This window comes from Watersipora subatra, chromosome 2 (assembly GCF_963576615.1).
Source record: "Watersipora subatra chromosome 2, tzWatSuba1.1, whole genome shotgun sequence".
Classification (NCBI taxonomy): domain Eukaryota; kingdom Metazoa; phylum Bryozoa; class Gymnolaemata; order Cheilostomatida; family Watersiporidae; genus Watersipora; species Watersipora subatra.
Window position 1 is genome coordinate 68,740,300 of NC_088709.1, and position 17,472 is coordinate 68,757,771.

Sequence of the window (17,472 nt, forward strand, 5' to 3'; positions counted from 1 at the left end):
GCTACTAGGTATCTATGGCGCATTAACAGGAATCTCCGGTTAGTAAACACCTCTAATACATAGCCTATTCATCGTTTTTACATAAAGATCACGTCATCTCCGGTTAACGCGTAGTAATTTACACACAATTAATATTTACTGTCAACGTGTACCGAGAAGGTCGCGTAAACCATTGAACTAAAAACTCCTGGAAAAGCAAAGGTCATTTGCGAGTACGGAAATCCGGCCGACGCCAATTTCAGGTAGCGTTTGAGTTAACTTCATTGTGTTCAATGTGAGAAAGAAATTTAATTTCAGATTTAACAGTTATGGAAGATCATGAATACACCGCTAAATCAAAGGAACATACTACTGAGATTACTACCAATAACTTATGTAGGAGAGAGAAAGGTGTAGGTGCACAGTGCTATTGCTATTCCATGAACTGCAAAAACCGAAGAATGAACTATCAAAGTAAAAGGCATGACATGTCACAAGTGAGTCACTTCTACTACTAGTGAAATATAAAACAACGTGTAAAATATACTAGTCCAACCATCGTCTCTAATATTGAATGAGTACTTTCTCAAGTCTGGCCAGTGAGAAAGAATTAATGATAATTATAAATCAGAACAATAAAATCATTTTGGGCAAAAGCCTTAAGTTTGCAAACTAATAATTCATTTATTGGGCAAAAGCCAAAGTAGTTGGATTGGTAGAATTCAGTTTATCACGTTTTTTGTGTTTTGAAAAGGTAAAGTTGCGTATCAAATTTCCAGGATCCAATCTGGCAGTTTTTCACTCGAACTGCAAAAGGCAAAGGTTTCAAGGCAAAATTTTATAGGTGTGCTGTTGTAACGTAAGGTCACGCAGATAGGCTTAAAGCTCCCGTAGCAAAATGTCAAGCTGAAAACACCATTTTAGACAGTGGTGCTAGTATTCAAGTGATAGTTGAGTCATCTGCCACTGCTCCAAACACTAGCAATGCATCTGCATTATGCCCTGCTGTACACAACCACACGTCTAATCACTTTGATTAAAATTCCTACTTATACATAGAGCTGTATGTAAAATATTCACTTTATGTCATAAGATTTCTGCTCTGTATTTCATCAACCTTGTTTGATTAAAGACTCATTCTGAAATTTCCACGTTGTACTCCCACAGTACAATCTTTAACAGATGATTACACATATGTATGTTCAATACTCAGAAATGCAGCTATAGTAAGTGATGTTAACTAGACTAAAATTGCAAAAACCTGGTTAAAACTATAAAAACCATAAAAACCGGTTTAAACCACAGAAACTGGTTAAAACCAAAAAACCTGGTTTTTTCATAAAAATCGTGGTTTTTTCCAGTGTTGACGACAAAGCATTGCAACAATGTACTTGAGAAAAATTCTGAGATGACAACTATGAGAACTTATTTACATTTCCCTTCAAAAATTACAATGTATGAAGTAATGTCTCTGTTACTCAAAGGCTAGCGTAAAGAAGAAAAGGCTACAAGTAGTAACCGTATATTAATTTTGGAGATTTAGTTAATATATTTAGTATTTACAAATGAAAATGTTTTTAAAGAATACAGTAAATTTGTAACTATAAAGGAATTCTTTGTGTTACCAAAATATTTCAACAATCTTTAAGCATTTAAAAATAATTACTGCTTCTTTAAATTCTTTAATTACTGCTTAGTTACGTTAGCGAAGATGTTAACAAAACATTTAATGAAATTTTTTACTAAAATGTTTTGTTGAGAGTAAAAAGAATTCAAATCCATTGTCGAATGGCTGATTAATGAAGCTTGAAATCACTGATAATTTCAGAAAGTCACAAAATTTCTCCCTTCACCTTCAATAGCAACTGTAAAAGGCAACCATACTAATTAAAATACATCATCTTTAATAAAAATTCTAACATTAACTGCTGTGAACATCGATGATGCCATGCACTGATGGCAACTATCTTTCGCTGAAATTGCAGAGAGATTAACTTGTATATAAAAAGCTAAATGTTTAAATAATTAAAGTAATCCAGTGTTTCACATTTAAAGATCGTAAACCATAACTTGTTTTCATGACAAAAATGTACACTAGCAATTCGGTTGAAATAGGTGTTGGCTACCACAGACCTTGGCTAGCACAAAAGTGTGCAAAGGAAGAAAATGCAGGAAAAATAGGGTGCGTAGGTGGGCACACCGAATGTGTCGAAAGTTGGATCCACTATTCGCTAGGTAAATGATATGTAAACTGGAAGCAATGATATACAGCCCCCAAGGATAGCCGACGGCTCTCATATGTGCGGGGTTTAATGATGGAGCTCTGATGGGATGAACCCTAACACGGCAACCGAACAAACAAATATGCTGAATAAAGCCCCTTGTAAATTTACAAATATTATGAACTATAGTGGTTATTTTACTTATCTGTTTAATTCATTTTGTTGTCAAATAAATACAGTATCCCAATATTGTCACCATTATGATCAGTCAATTGCCATTTGCAAGCATTAGTGATATTAATAGACACAATCGTAAAATAGCCAAAATTCGGTTTTGCATTTAGATTTTGAGTATGAAAACTACACTGCACAGCTTTGCCTGCTGTCCCATCTTATTGGCCAGGTAAAACAATGTGAAAACAAAGAATGACTTTGTCATTTTATATTAGGGGTGGCAAAATATTAATCAAAAACTAGAAAAAAAGGCCGTTGTTTGGGTAAATTATATTCAACTTTAAGCATATACTATGACCTTTACCAATTTTAAAATTACTAAAAGTAGGTAATTTGAAATGTTTTATTTTGCATGGATCCATTATTTTGGTTAGGTACCACCCCTACATTGTAGAAATTCAAGGTTTGCTATTGTGAACCGCGGGGTCTACTGACTGAATGAGCTAGTGAAACGATAACAGCGAGTCGTGTTTTCCAAAACCTAACAAGGCAACGAGAGGACACCCACGAAAGTTTTGTTTGCTCCGAAACCCAGGCTAGCACAATCCTAACAGAGCTCCATCATTAAATCCCGCCCATATGATAGCCGTCGGCCATCCTTGGGGGGCTGTATATCATTGCTGGAAGTAAGGAATTTCTTGGAACTTCACTCATATTGTCTGTCAACAAAAATGACATGTCAACAACATTATTAAGGTCATGTTAACCCATGTTCAAATGAAACACTTCTTCAAGCGGTCCTTCAAATAGAATTATTAAAATTCATACAAATCGGGCCAATAATGTAAATGCATAACTGCTTACTAATTGGCCAAAACTAGAAAAATAACTAGCCTGGACCAACATTGGATGAAATATGTAAAATGCAGTGCCTTAATGGTTGCAAAAAGAATGCTAGGCCTAGTTTTTAAATGCTTTAACCAATAACAATATATTTCCGGATTAGAGATCTTTCGCTCGCAGTGCATGCAAACATTTAAGTATTACATCCGCCAAGGTAGGTACCTGAAGCGACATCAAACCTCGAACAACCAACTTCGCTTACATAACATTAATGTACTTCAGTTTTAGAAGTCAACAAATCATTGAAAGAAGTACATTATGAGAAATTATAAAAGAAGAAGAAAGTAAAGGCAGTCATTTATCCGCCTTGACAATGATTTAGCTTTATTCAAGATAACTGAGAAAATCGGCTACTATCTCTAGCATAAACATTCTATATGTAAGATTACAATAGTGTTAATTTATTGGTCAGTTGCACAATAGAATAACCCACAATTATTTCAATGAGTCATCAAATGACTTGTCTAGAGTCTAGATGTTATTTATGTAATGGTAAAATCGGCTGGCTCGACCTAAAAACAGGATATTGTGACGGAAAAGCTTATTTTAATTGTTCAAATCCACTACCACGCTCACAAAGTAACAAATACCTACCTAGTGTTTATGATCCGCAATGTAACGCATCATTATTTTGTACAGTACAGTATGAACTGAAAACTTCAAGTCAAACGTAGCAGCTCACAGCTCACGTACCACATTCGGTTTGCTACATTTTTGCGATGCTACAGAACAAACTTAATATTTAGCTTAAACCAATTTAGCTTACTAAAAACGCAGAACTCATTCACAATTGGTATTCGAATTACGCATTTCTATTAGTAAGGCTCATTTGCTTATTAACCTGAGTACTGACCATAAACATTTCTCGAACGACTGTTTATTTCAGAGTTATTTGAGGCAAGAGTCTAATCCCTAATAAATTGAAAAGTTGTCAATTAAACCTCGACAATACATACATTTTCTGAAAGCTAACAATGTGAAGATTCCAACTACAGTGGAAACTCGGTTCTCAACCACAATCCATTCCAGAAGGCTGTTCGAAAACCGAGTTATTCGAGATCCGAAACAAATTTACCCACTAGAACTTCTGTATGTAAGTTTTAATACATTCCAAGTCGACTTAACGACTTCGGTAAAGTATTTTTATCATTTTACACCATAAACTGTACTGTATAATGCATACAATAAATAAAAACAGGTAGATATAGATCGTGTTTAATTTTAACAAATGATTTACTATTTATAATGATAAAAATACAAAATTAAAAGTAAACATTTCGTATGCTTTGCTCTTGAAACATCGAAAGCATTGAAGGTTATGATACAATACCAAAAAGCGCAGAAATTGATAATGAAACAGCATAACAATGCAACTGATCAGTTACATCAGAAATTGTGTGAAAAAGAAAATAGAAACAGCAATGGCATGTTCAAATCACAACTTTGAAAAAGAATCCTTCTCCAAAACAATGTATGGTAACTCGACTGGAGGAGTTGTGTCCCTAGAAAATTGTTGTGTCCCAGCGAGCCTAAGTGTGAAGAACATCTGCACAAATTTTTAAAGGATTTTTTTTCATTCTTTTTTCATGTTATAGCTGTTTTATTAAAAACAAATTACTATACTTTTCGGACTATACATCGCACCCCTGTATAAGCCACATCTGCTTTATTTTCCAAAAGCGATAATAAAACAATACATAGGCAACAGCTTTGTATAGGCCGAAAACTTAGGACGGTGCTTTTTAAAGCGGCAGCAACATTGCTGTTTAAAACGGAACAGTGCCTAACAGCACTGTTTCATATTAAACGATGCTTTTTAACCTAGTGCCTAATGGAACAGTACTGTTAGGCATTGTTTCGTTTATTTTTTCACAGCTGAAAGTGGATTAACCGAAGATTTCGGTTTTTGCCCCCTAGCGGTGAAAGAAAAAACCAAAGAATAGCCGCTCCCTTATATAAACCGCATGGCTTAAATCATCAGAAAAAAGTAGCAGCTGATAGTATGAAAATTACGATAACAAAATTCAAGTGTACAAACTGCATTAGATGAACGCAAACGGATAATTACTGTAAAATTAATATTATTATTATTAAATAATAAAATATTGATATAATTAAAAATAATTAAAATAATTACAGCTTATGAGTAATTATTTCATAACAGCCTAAATAAAAGCCCATTTTGCATGCTGCACACCAGGTGCTCCAAAACAATGTTTAACAATGTTCCTTACTCTTACAAAACCATCACTTTCACCCCGATCAGCGTTGCTATTTTAATCATCTGTGTAATCATGAAAATCTGAATTGGCTATAATGTTGTCAACACAAGTAATTCTCTGTTTTCTAACTCTAGAGGTACATAGACAAATCATAATAACACTAAATAACTCAAACGTCAAAAAGAAAAAAACGTTTTTCAGTCCCAAGTCCTAAACAAAAATTTAAAACTGCTTCATGATTCTCTTGATCTTCTTGATCATCTGACTCAGAAAAGCTTTCTGAGTGATGATCATCAGTCTGGTCGGCCTCAAAATCACTGCCATCATAATCTAAATGATCTAAAACGTCCTCTAAATTGACCATCGTTCATATTCAGAGTAGCAATTACGATATTTTTCTTGAAAGTATTTTCTATTTGCAAACCGAGTAAAACGGAAACTATTACGACGACTCAAACTGAAAACATATCTCTGTTTTGTTTCCTTGAATATCAATAGGCAAACTAACAAATATGAGCTAATCAGAAAAAGCACTGACTCATATAAAATACAGCACTCAAGGTTTCTCAGTGCACAATCACTAGCTTCGACTGACCGAAGTAAATAAAGTGAGACTGGTACGGGCCTAGTCAGTCCCCATCATCTAATAATATGAGTGTTTCATTCAGTTTCTTCACAAGTTTGAAAACTTAATGATTAAATGTTGTATTGAGTGTATTGCACCTCATAGTAAACTATTGTTTTTCACAAATAATTAAGCCCAGGTACAGTTTCTATGCATACAAAACATGCAGAATATTAACAAACAACTTTTTGAGCCCAACAGATATGTATAAAAATGTTTCGTTAAGCTAAACTTACAAATACAATACTTCTATTCCGATTGAATGGGTGCAAGAATCAGCACTAGAATAACGAGTGGTTGATGATAGCAGTAATCGAGTGTATATATTGTGGATTAAATAACCTTCAACGGCGATAGTCCAGCGAGTTGCGGGAAGAGGAGAAATACAATTACTGTAAAAGTTCCGCGTTCTTTTATCACGGTCGCTAATATTTGGTGATAGCGTAGGTTCCTAGAGGCGTCTAAGCAATTCCGTTGCGCGTGAGAGTTAGCCGATCTAGACCCACTTGAATGAATACCGAACAGAATTTACTGTTGAATGTGAAGTTTTACCATATTTGTTTTGTGCAATTTACTACGTTTAACAAATTCGAAATTTTTTCTTACAGCAGATCGATAAGCAGGATAAAATTTTAAAAACAAAAACGTGGCTGTGCATCTACATGAACCTGAGTATGGAGATTTTTTCAACTGCATATTATGCAAAAACGTAAAGGGTAATGCAAGTGCGAAGATGAACGTGAAACGGAGTCGCCACTGTGAACATTGATATTCGATCAATCATCTATTCGGTCAGATTTAAAAAAGATAACGATTTGTGAGTTTCTAGCCGCAATTCTTAAGTCGGTTGCGGAATGTACACAAAAATAAATTTTGGCGCTAACAATATACCTGCGCGTTGACAAGGTCGTTTCTACGGAGCTACAAAACTGCTAATGCTAGTTGTACTGCCTAGTTGTAGTAGGCTGTTGTTGCAAATGGTTTTTAGTATACTCTTGTATAGAGCTTGTACATTGATAATATTATTACAAACTATTACATATGTACTACATTGCAAAGCAGTTATTTTATATGATTACAGCAAGTTTTGGCTTGCCCACAAAACAGTTATACTTTTTCTTCTAATTACAATAAAAAATTAGAACCTGACTTTTCAGCAATTATTAGCCTAGCTACAAAACAGTTATATTGCTATTAAATACATATTGGAACCTGACTTCACAGCAAATATTAGCTCAGCTACAAAGCAGTTATATTTCTTTTAAATACATGTTAGCGCCTGACTTTTCAGCAATTGTCAGCCCGGCTACAAAACAGTTATATTTCTATTAAATACATATTGGAACCTGACTTTTCATCAAATATTAGCCTGGCTACAAAACAGTAATATTTCTATTAAATACATATTAGAACCTAACTTTTCAGCAATTATTAGCCTCGCTACAAAACAGGTATCTTAATTCAACTTCATGGACTTGAACAGCAAGTATTAGCCTGGCTAAATAAGAGTTTCATGACTTCATTCAAAGTAAAGCTTAGAGTTATGAGAAGGTATTATCATTGTATGTTGTATGTAAAAGTTATATATTATTTAGATTTACATAGCATCTCTCAATGAAATACAATATGTACCAAATAGAAAAACCTTTGAAAAAGTTTAATACACTAAGTTGTGAAATTGTATAACGAAAAGGTACACACTGAGTACAGCTGAGTACACACTGCCTTGATGCATATTCCACTAATGCAAACAAACCGGCTAGAAATACAGGATGGCTAAACTATATAAATGTATGCAACATAAAAGCTAATAAAACAGTAGTTACTATTGGATCAGGGCATCAAATACTAGGGAATACACTATAATAGTCTCGCGTGAACAAACAATAAAATTTTGTTTTAAAACATATTGAAGATATGCCAGTTAACCGCATACATGTGTACATTGGAAAGCATAACAGAAAAACATGTTTAGCTATGCGTAATGGATTTTTCTGTACCATAATATGCTGTAGTTGGCCTACTATTGTCATCTTCTGGAGTCAACTTCTTACACCATGACTCGTAAGCTTCATTTTATATTATCTTAAAGAGAGCAACTTTGACTATCAGGTCATTAGTCGGCAACTTATTAGACTGAGTCCAGCAGTACTAACAGCTTACGAGTCATGGTGTAAGAAGTTGACTCCAGGAGATGACAATGGTAGGCCTTCTCCAGCATATTCTGGTATGGAAAAATTCATTATGCATAGGTAAACATGTTTTCCAATGTACACATGTATGCGGATAACTAGCATAACTTCAATAGGTTTTAAAACAAAATTTTATTGTTTGTTCACACGAGACTATTATAGTGTGCTACCTGTTATTTGATGCCGTGACCCAGTAGTAACTACTGTTATATTAACTTTTATGTTGCATGTATTTATATAGTTTAGCCATCTTGTAATTCTAGTCAGTTTGTTTGCATTAGTGGAATATGCATCAAGGCAGTGTGTACTCAGCTGTACTCAGTGTGTACTTTTTCTTTCTACAATTTTGCAACTTAGTGTATTCAACTTTTTCAACGGTTTTTCTATTTGGTACATATTATATTTCGTGGAGAGATGCTATGTAAGTCTAAATAATATATAACTTTTACATACAACATGCAATGATAATACCTTCTCATAACTCTAAGCTTCAGTTTGTATGAAGTCATACAAATTTTATGTAGCCAGGTGAATACTTGCCGTTCAAGTCCATGAAGTTGAAATAAGATAACTGTTTTGTAGCTAGGCTAATAATTGCTGAAAAGTCAGGTTCTAATATGTATTTAATAGAAAAATAACTGTTTTGTAGCTAGGCCAATATTTGCTGAAAAGTAAGGTTCTAATATGTATTTAATAGAAATATAACTATTTAGCAGCTAGGCTAATTATTGCTGAAAAGTCAGGTTCTAACATGTATTTAATAAAAATATAACTGTTTTGTAGCCAGGCAAATAATTGCTGAAAAGTTAGGTTCTAACACCAATTGTAATTAGAAGAAAAAGTATAACTGTTTTGTGAGCAAGCCAAAACCTGCGGTAATCATATAAAAATAATCGCTTTGCAATGTTGTATATACGTAATAGTTTGTAATAATAATAGCATCAATGTACAAACCCTATTCAAGAGTATACTAAAAACCATTTACAACAACAGCCTACTGCAACTACGTAGTACAACTAGCATTAGCAGTTTTGTAGTTCCGTATAAACGACCTTGTGAACGCGCAGTTATATTGTAGGCGCCAATATTTTCTTCTGTGTACATTCCGCAACTGAGTTAGGAATTGTGGCTAGAAACGCACAAATCGTTATCTTTTTTAGATCTGCTCTGAGTTCAATGTCATAGACATTGCGTCCTGCGTGTGCACTTGTTTTCGGTTTGTCACAATTGCGGGAGACACGCGTCTCCCTCACGTAAGACAATCACGGAGCAGGTAAAACGTTACGTGTCTCGCGATTAGATGATTGATCGAATATCAACGCTCGCAGTGGCGACTCCGTTTAACATTCATCTTCGCAACTGCATTACCCCTACGTTTTTCGCAAAATATGCGGTTGAATAAAGGCTCCATACTCAGTTCTATGTGGATGCACATCCATTTTTTTGTTCTTAAACATTTAATTTGCTTATTTACCTGATGTAAGAAATAAATTATATTTTGTTTAACGTAATAAATCGCACAAAGCAAATAAGGTAAAAATTCACATTCATCAGAAAATTATGTTTGTTATCCCTTCCAGTGGGTCAAGATCAGGGCGCTACAACGCGCAACGAAGTTGCTTAGACGCATATAGGAACTCACGCTATGACTAAAAACTAGCCGCCAAGATATAAGAACGCTGAACTTTTGCAGTCATTGTATTTCTCCTCTTCTCGCCAATTGCTGGACTATCGCAGTTGATAGATATAGTTATTTAATCCACAATATATACACTTGATTTCTGCTATTATCAACCACTCGTTATTCTAGTGCTAATTCCTGCACCCATTCAATCGGAATAGAAGTATTGCACTTGTAAGTTTTAGCTTAACGAAACATTATTTATACATATTTGTAGGGCTCAAAAATCTGTTTGTTAATATTCTGCCTAATTTGTATGCATAGAAACTGTATCCGAGCTTGATTATTTACATAAAACAATAGTTTACTATGATGTGTGATAAACAATACGCTCAATTCAACATTTATTTATTAGGTTTTTAAACTTATGAAGAAACTGAATGAAACACTTATATTATTAGATGATGGGGACTGACTAGACCCGAACCAGTCTCACTTTGTTTACTTCGGTCAGTCGAAGCAAGTGGTTGTACACTGGGAAACACCTGAGTGCTGTATTTTATACGAGTCGGTGCTTTTTTTCATATCACTAACTTGGTAAAAACATTTTTGCTAGAAATAGTCTGGTTGCCACACACCATTTTGTGTAAACAGGTAGCAGAGAGTAGGTTCTATAGTAGCTTACCACTTTAAGTACCTGTTTGGCATATTAATTGGTAATCTAATGCCCTTCTGGTTGTTAGCTGATAAGCTGGAAGTAATTAACCAAACATTGATGACTAGAAACACAAAAATTAAAACACCTAAAACAACTATAACATGAAAAATAATGCAAATAATCCTTAGAAATTTTGTGCAGATGTTCTTCGCACTTAGTCCTGGTGGATTATGTAAAAGACACATTCAAGAGAATGAAACCACCTTTGCCTACTGTTGTATTGTATTATCACAAGAAGTATTGTATTCCAGAAAACACAGCTAACAGGTAAGAAGCGCATAGAGGAATTGACTTAGTTAGCAAGCCCATGCTATGGGTCATTAGACAATTATGTGATTATAGCACAGCTAAAAGAAAGCGTGACTGCACAGCTAATATGTAACACATCTCCCTCACTATTCTGAGTTCATGGTTAGTCGTGACCTTGCTAGGACTTAGAACTGTCAAAGTAATCAGGTCGTCTTCTATTACAAGTAGGATATCTGGGACTTTGTACTGCCTTCTCATCAGGTACAGATTGGGCAGGTTGGATGTTAAGATCATTTGAAGCAGTGATGATATTTTCATTGGTCGGTGTATCATTAACTTGAAGTCTAGCTTGTAGCTGATTGGCATATCGTCTCTATACACCACAGTCTGTTCGCAAAGCAAACAGTATGTTACCCAGCCTGTTAATCATCGTTCCAGGTATTCACTTGGGTCCAGAGGTACAGTTCCATGCATAAACCGAAGAGTTTACTTCATACCATGATGATTGGGAAGATGCTTGATCTGGTGAAAGAGTTTTCTTGGTCTGAGTTGGTTTTAGGCAGTTCAGAGTATTTTTCAGCTGTCGTCCAAGTAGAACTTCAGCAGGTAATTTCCAGTTCAAAGAGGGATGAGGGAAACATCTGTATGTGGTTACAAACAGTTGTAGGGCAGTCTTCACTTTCTCCCCTCCTGCACAATTTTTCTCTACAGATTGCTTAATAGTCTCGACAAATCTCTCCGCTTCTCCATTCAATGCAGGATGGAAAGCGGGGTATGTTATATGTTCAACGCCATGCATGGTGCAAAACAGGGCAAATTCTTTTGACACAAATTGTGGGCCGTTATCCATAACAATAGTCCGAGGAATACCTTCATTTACAAATATCTGTCGTAGCACGTCAATTGTGTCCTTGGAAGTAGTTGTTCCTACGTCTAGCATAGCAACGTACGGATATCGGGAATGTGCATCCACACAAACCAACCACATCTGACCTTTGAAAGGTCCTGCATAATCCAAATGAATTTGTTTCCATGGTAGTTGACGGACGGCCAACTTGGGTACTTCTTGGCTGGGTCATTAGCACAGATTCGGCAAGGTTCACAAGCTTTGATTAGCTGTTCTATGTCTGCATTGATGCTAGGCCACCATGCGTATCGACGAGCAAGCTGTTTGACTCTTTCTACACCCTAGTGTGATGTATGCAGCAAGTCTAACATTTTACTCCTCAGAGGCTGTGGAATAACAACTCTCGTAGTGTCATCACGTTGCAAAAGCACAGCCTCCCATAAACAAAAAGAGACTCCCTCATATTCCAATATGGCCAAAAATGTCCATAGCTAGCTGTAAGCTTATTGGACCAAAGGCCATTCAGTATCCACTCTTCCACTATCTGTAGTGAGGTGTCTTTCATGGTTTCTTGTTTAACAGCCTCATCATCAATGGGACCATGATCGAGCTCTTCTTTTATTATATGTGAGACCTCAATGCTCTCCTTCTCTTTATCATGGTCAAACTTTGGGTCAGCCCCTATAGGTAACCTGGACTAGCCATCTGCATTGTCGTGCTGTGCTGTAGGTTTGTACCTGATGTCATACTGATAAGCCGTCAGTGTGAGGGCCCATCTCTGCAGTCGCTGAGCTGTTAAAACGGGGATTTTTTTTCTGGTGAAAACAAGGCAACCATGGGTTTATGATCAGTAATGAGCGTAAAACGTCTCTCATATATGTGGATACTGTCTAAACTTAGTCACTGCATAGATGCTATAAAGCGCTTCTTTCTCTATCTGTGAGTAATTCTTTTGATGCACGCTCAATGTCTTTGGTGCATGTGCTAGTGGTCTTTCAGCTCCATTTTCCTTTTGTAGGAGTACTGCCCCAATTCCATAGTTAGATGCGTCTGTTGCTAGAACCAGCGGTTTACTCTGGTCAAAATTGGTAAGTTTGGTAGCCTTGATGACACTGTCTTTAACACTTTCAAGGCTGCTTGGCTATTACATAACACCTCTCAGTCAGCTAGGTGCTTTGCCCTACTGTGCATTACTAGCACGATCATCTTTGTTGCTTTTACTACTATGTTCTATATATCATTTGAAAGCCAAAAGCCTCCTCTTTCCATTGGTACCAAAAGTTATACCTCTGATACAGAAGTCTAAGACACACAGTCTGTATAACTCAAGTCCCAAGTTGCACATGAAACTAGTACGTAATTTATATGCTAGCAGAATGAATTCAGTATGAATTTAGCTGTATACTTTATTATATATACTGTAGAACACAAGCTATAGTTACTGTCATAATTACCACATTTATCAAAAGTACTGACACAATTTACAATAGCATGGAAGATTATAGAATACAAGAAGAACATAGATGGTAAAAACATAGATCATAAAATATGAAAAAATTATTGTTAGGGCTGTTAGGGCGATGGTATGGATGAAAGCAAGCTACCCACAGAGCCAAGGAACACTCTTTACATAGTCAAGAGGTTTCTTTTCTTGGATCCTTCCCATCAAGACCCGTCTTAGATGAGCAGTGTGCACAACAAAGTGTAGGCAACTGCTTATGTTCTGTAGGCGGTATGCGGATCGGAAAGTGATCACCAGGTCTGTTCCTCACTGGTAACTGAACCGCTGATGGTGTTGTCACATATTCAACTTGTGTAGACAACTCGTTGGCAAGAAAACACAGATAGCTAGAAGAAGCTAACTTACACCCAGGATTACAAATCTGGTGCATTTTGTAGCAATTGATAAGGCCCATTTCAAAGAGCCAGAAGAACAGCTTTTCCACCATTTCATCTGCCTGCGTCTGAAAGGTTAATAAGATGCCATCTGATCGTGCTTGTCCACACCTGCCTTGTTCTTGTTTTATGTGACTACTGATGCTGCCTTCAAAGTCTCATGATTGCTATACCGAGGCTCTTGAGTGTTAGCATTGATCATGGCATCTTCATCTACAGTTGACAATGTGTATACATCTCGAACATGTTTCCACATAGTAGCCAGTATGTCTCCACACTGCTTGGCGATGTGTTCACCCTTTTTGGGCTTTTTATCTTTGAATTCTATTGGAAGGTGTTTACGATTTTTATTTACTGTACCAACAGGATAAAAATCCTTCTCCCGTAACTTTTTGAATATTACAGGTGAACTGTAACGCCTATCCATGAACACTCTATGACCCTTGTTAGAAAATGGACCCAAGACACGTGTCAGCAGCCCTTCTACCTTGTTATCGCCAGTAGCTGTATACACCTCCATGTTGCAGACAATGCCAGTAGTGGATTCACATAGACACTCTACTCTCAAGCCATACTTGTTAGGGTTATTCTTCATGTAAACTCTGAAATGCACCCTACTACGGAAAGGACAAATAGCTTCATCAACGGTGATACTTGCACCAGGCTTGTACAAAAAACCGAACTTGGATATCAAGTGGTCATAGAACGGTTTGATTTTATACAAAGGTTTCATGGTTAGGATCACCACGTCTGGCATAATTTTCATTGTCATTTAGATGTAGGTATCTCAGGATGCGCTTGAACTTGTCTCTACTTAGGCCAATAGCATTTGGAAATGTGGAATGCATGACAGCATTAGTGCTGAAGTAATCCTCTATGTTAGGTTTGTGAACTATGCACATGTGGATTACCATAGCAAAGAATTGGTACAGGTCATCAAAAGTGATAGGCTTCCATATCTTTCGGTCAGTGTTAGTAAGAGTTTGATTGGTATAACGATTGGTCTCACTTTTTAGTAGCTGAAAGAATGTGTGGTCATATATTGCACGGAAAGAATCCATTATTGAGCAGCCAGGAGCTAGCTCTGAGGTGTTCAGACCTGAAGTGGAACCACCAAACCTGTCCAACTGCCTTGGAGAAGGATTTACCCAAACAAACTCAGCTGCTGCCCCACCAGCCCGTCCTCTTGTGCTCCTGACACCACGTCCTGCATTACTTCTGGTACCATGGCTTCTACCATGAGCATGAAAACCTCTGTCTCTTCTTCTCCTAGTACCTACTGGACTCACACCTAACAGAGCACACAGAATTTATTGAAAGTCTGCTCATAGATGAGTCATGTAGATCGACATCAAGCAGTTGTACAAACAATAATTCGTCTCAACAAAGGAATCATGCAGGATCATGAATTTCACAATGAAAGCACAGTTGTGCTAACATACCATCACCAGTAGCAGATGCAGTAGGAATAACAGGGTCAGCATTGTCATCAAATTCTGATAGCGCACCATTAAAATTATTCTCTCTGTCCTGATCAAGTGTGACATCTCCAACTGTATACTCTATATATGGGTATGCATATTGAGCAATCAACACAAAGTAGCACACACAGGTCTTCCAGTGCCCATTCTAAGAGAAGCAAACATAAGGTAGTAAAAAAATTCAAATGCCGAGCAATATAATGTAATCTAATGATAAATTTGTATTTTATTTATTATATACTTTTTATATTACTACTAGTCACTCTATTTATCAATTATATACTTATTATATTACTACTAGTTACTCTATTTATCAATTATATATATTATATTTACTACTAGTCACCCTATTTATCAAATATGTTATATTTACTACTAGTTACTCTATTTATCAATTGTATACTTATTATATTTACTACTAGTCTTTCTATTTATCAATTATATTATATTTACTGCTAGTTACTCTATTTATAAATTATATACTTATTATATCACTACTAGTTACTCTATTTATCAACTGTATACATATTATATTTACTGCTAGTTACTCTATTTATAAATTATATATTTATTATATTACTACTAGTCACTCTATTTATCGTATTATTATATTATTCTATTTTTTCTACGTAATTTGTACGGAGATTTTGTTCATTATGACGACTAAAATAAGGTTCTAACTCATAAATGAAAGCTAAAAATACTTACCTTCATCGCTGTCACTATCTGACTCGACTTCATTCCCACTATCATTGATAATTTCCTGAAAAATGTCCTCCATAGATCTACGCGATGTTCTTCGAGCAGCAGCCATTTTGAAATAAATACGAGCGTTACAATACTGGAATTTCCAAAGCGCAGGATGGTTGTAAAATCGCGGGACTGAGAGGAAACAGCTACAGGACCGATACTAAAGGCTTCTAGTTTATGATTGGGTCAATTATGATTTCCTAGGAAAACCATTTTGTAAGAAAACTATCTTGTGACTTGATCGCGAGTATATTCGTCGCTAGGCAACCTTGATGAAACCGTTCGGACGAGTGTTCTCGTCGCTAGCCTTTTAAGTGTTAAGAACATGGAAGGCCTTGTCACACTCGTCAGTCCAGTCAAACTCGACATTTTCACAAAAAAACTTGTAGAGGGGGCTGCTTTGCTAGACAGGTCAGCAATGTATGAGCCATAGTAGTTGATCTTGTCCAAAAACGCCTGTAGCTGTTGTAAGTTCTGTGGTCGTGGAAGCTGTTCAACAGCCTCTATTGCAGAGGTCGAGGGAGTCTTGCCGTTCTTGTCTATTAAGTGACCTAGGTATTTAGTGACCCAGCGCTCTTGAAAACTCGCATTTCTCTCTGTATGCGGAGCCCGTACTCCGATAGTCTAACTAAGAGGTTGTCGAGATTAGACCAGTGCTCACTCTCACTGCTACCAGTGACAATCAGATCATCCAAGTATGCTGCAATTTCGGGTAAGTCAGCAATTATTGAGTCCATGCATTGCTGAAACTGTGCAGGGCTTGATGCCAATTCAAAACACATCATGTTGTAGTGAAACAAACCAAATTGAGTGTTGATGACACACAACTTCTTTGCATTATCTAACTCTAGTTGCATGTAGGCATCTGTCAGGTCTATCTTGGAAAAGTGTACTCCGCCTCTCAACTTCTCTAGCAACTCTTCAAGGCTTGGTAATGGGTGTTGATCAATTGATATTTGCTGATTTGACATCTTGAAATCACCACGTATACGCACTTTTCCATTTGATTTGGAAACTGCTACTATTGGAGCAGCGTAATCACATAAGTCCACATTTTCCAGAACACCAGCTTTAACTAATAGATCTAGCTCTTCTTTTACAGCTTGGCGCCAATAGAATCGCACTACGCAAGGTTTAGAAAAGCTTGGTGTGCTTCCTGGTTTTAAGCGTACTGGTACTTTTAGCTTTTTACATCGACCAAGTACTGCCTTGAAGACATCAGAGATTTTAGAGGAGAGTGCAGCGATTTTGTCCCTTAATTCAATAGAGTTACTTCCTGTGACGGTACAGGTAACATCACAACTACCCCGTGACAATATAGCTAGTCCCTGCTGCGAGAGACCGAATTTGTCACTCTAATTTAGACCAAAAGGATTTGAACCTTGTGTTGTGTTTACAACTAGAAGTTTGAGGTTTTGTTTTATCACATCTCCTACCTTTACACTAACTGAACATTGCCCTTTAATCTGTAACTCTTTACTCTGCCCATACGCTTTAAGTTGTGTGCTGACAGGTAAGAGGGTGGGGGGAGTGATCTAAGACTTTGGTAGCCTTGCAAGTCAACTATAGAGCAAGTAGCCCCTATATCCTATT

General features: G+C 36.5%; 1 protein-coding gene across 2 annotated transcripts in view; it reads left to right on the plus strand.

The window, feature by feature from the left end:
• LOC137387047 (gastrula zinc finger protein XlCGF57.1-like) overlaps positions 1-17,472 on the plus strand; it is a 210,073-nt gene that overhangs the window by 154,855 nt on the left and 37,746 nt on the right. The window contains exon 1 of one of the 2 annotated variants that reach the window (XM_068073332.1): positions 10,050-10,172. The exons of the other annotated variant lie outside the window; for it this stretch is intronic. The gene's annotated coding sequence lies outside the window, so the exon portion shown is untranslated. Of the gene's footprint in view, positions 1-10,049; positions 10,173-17,472 lie in introns of those variants that run through there. 2 annotated transcript variants of the gene reach the window in all.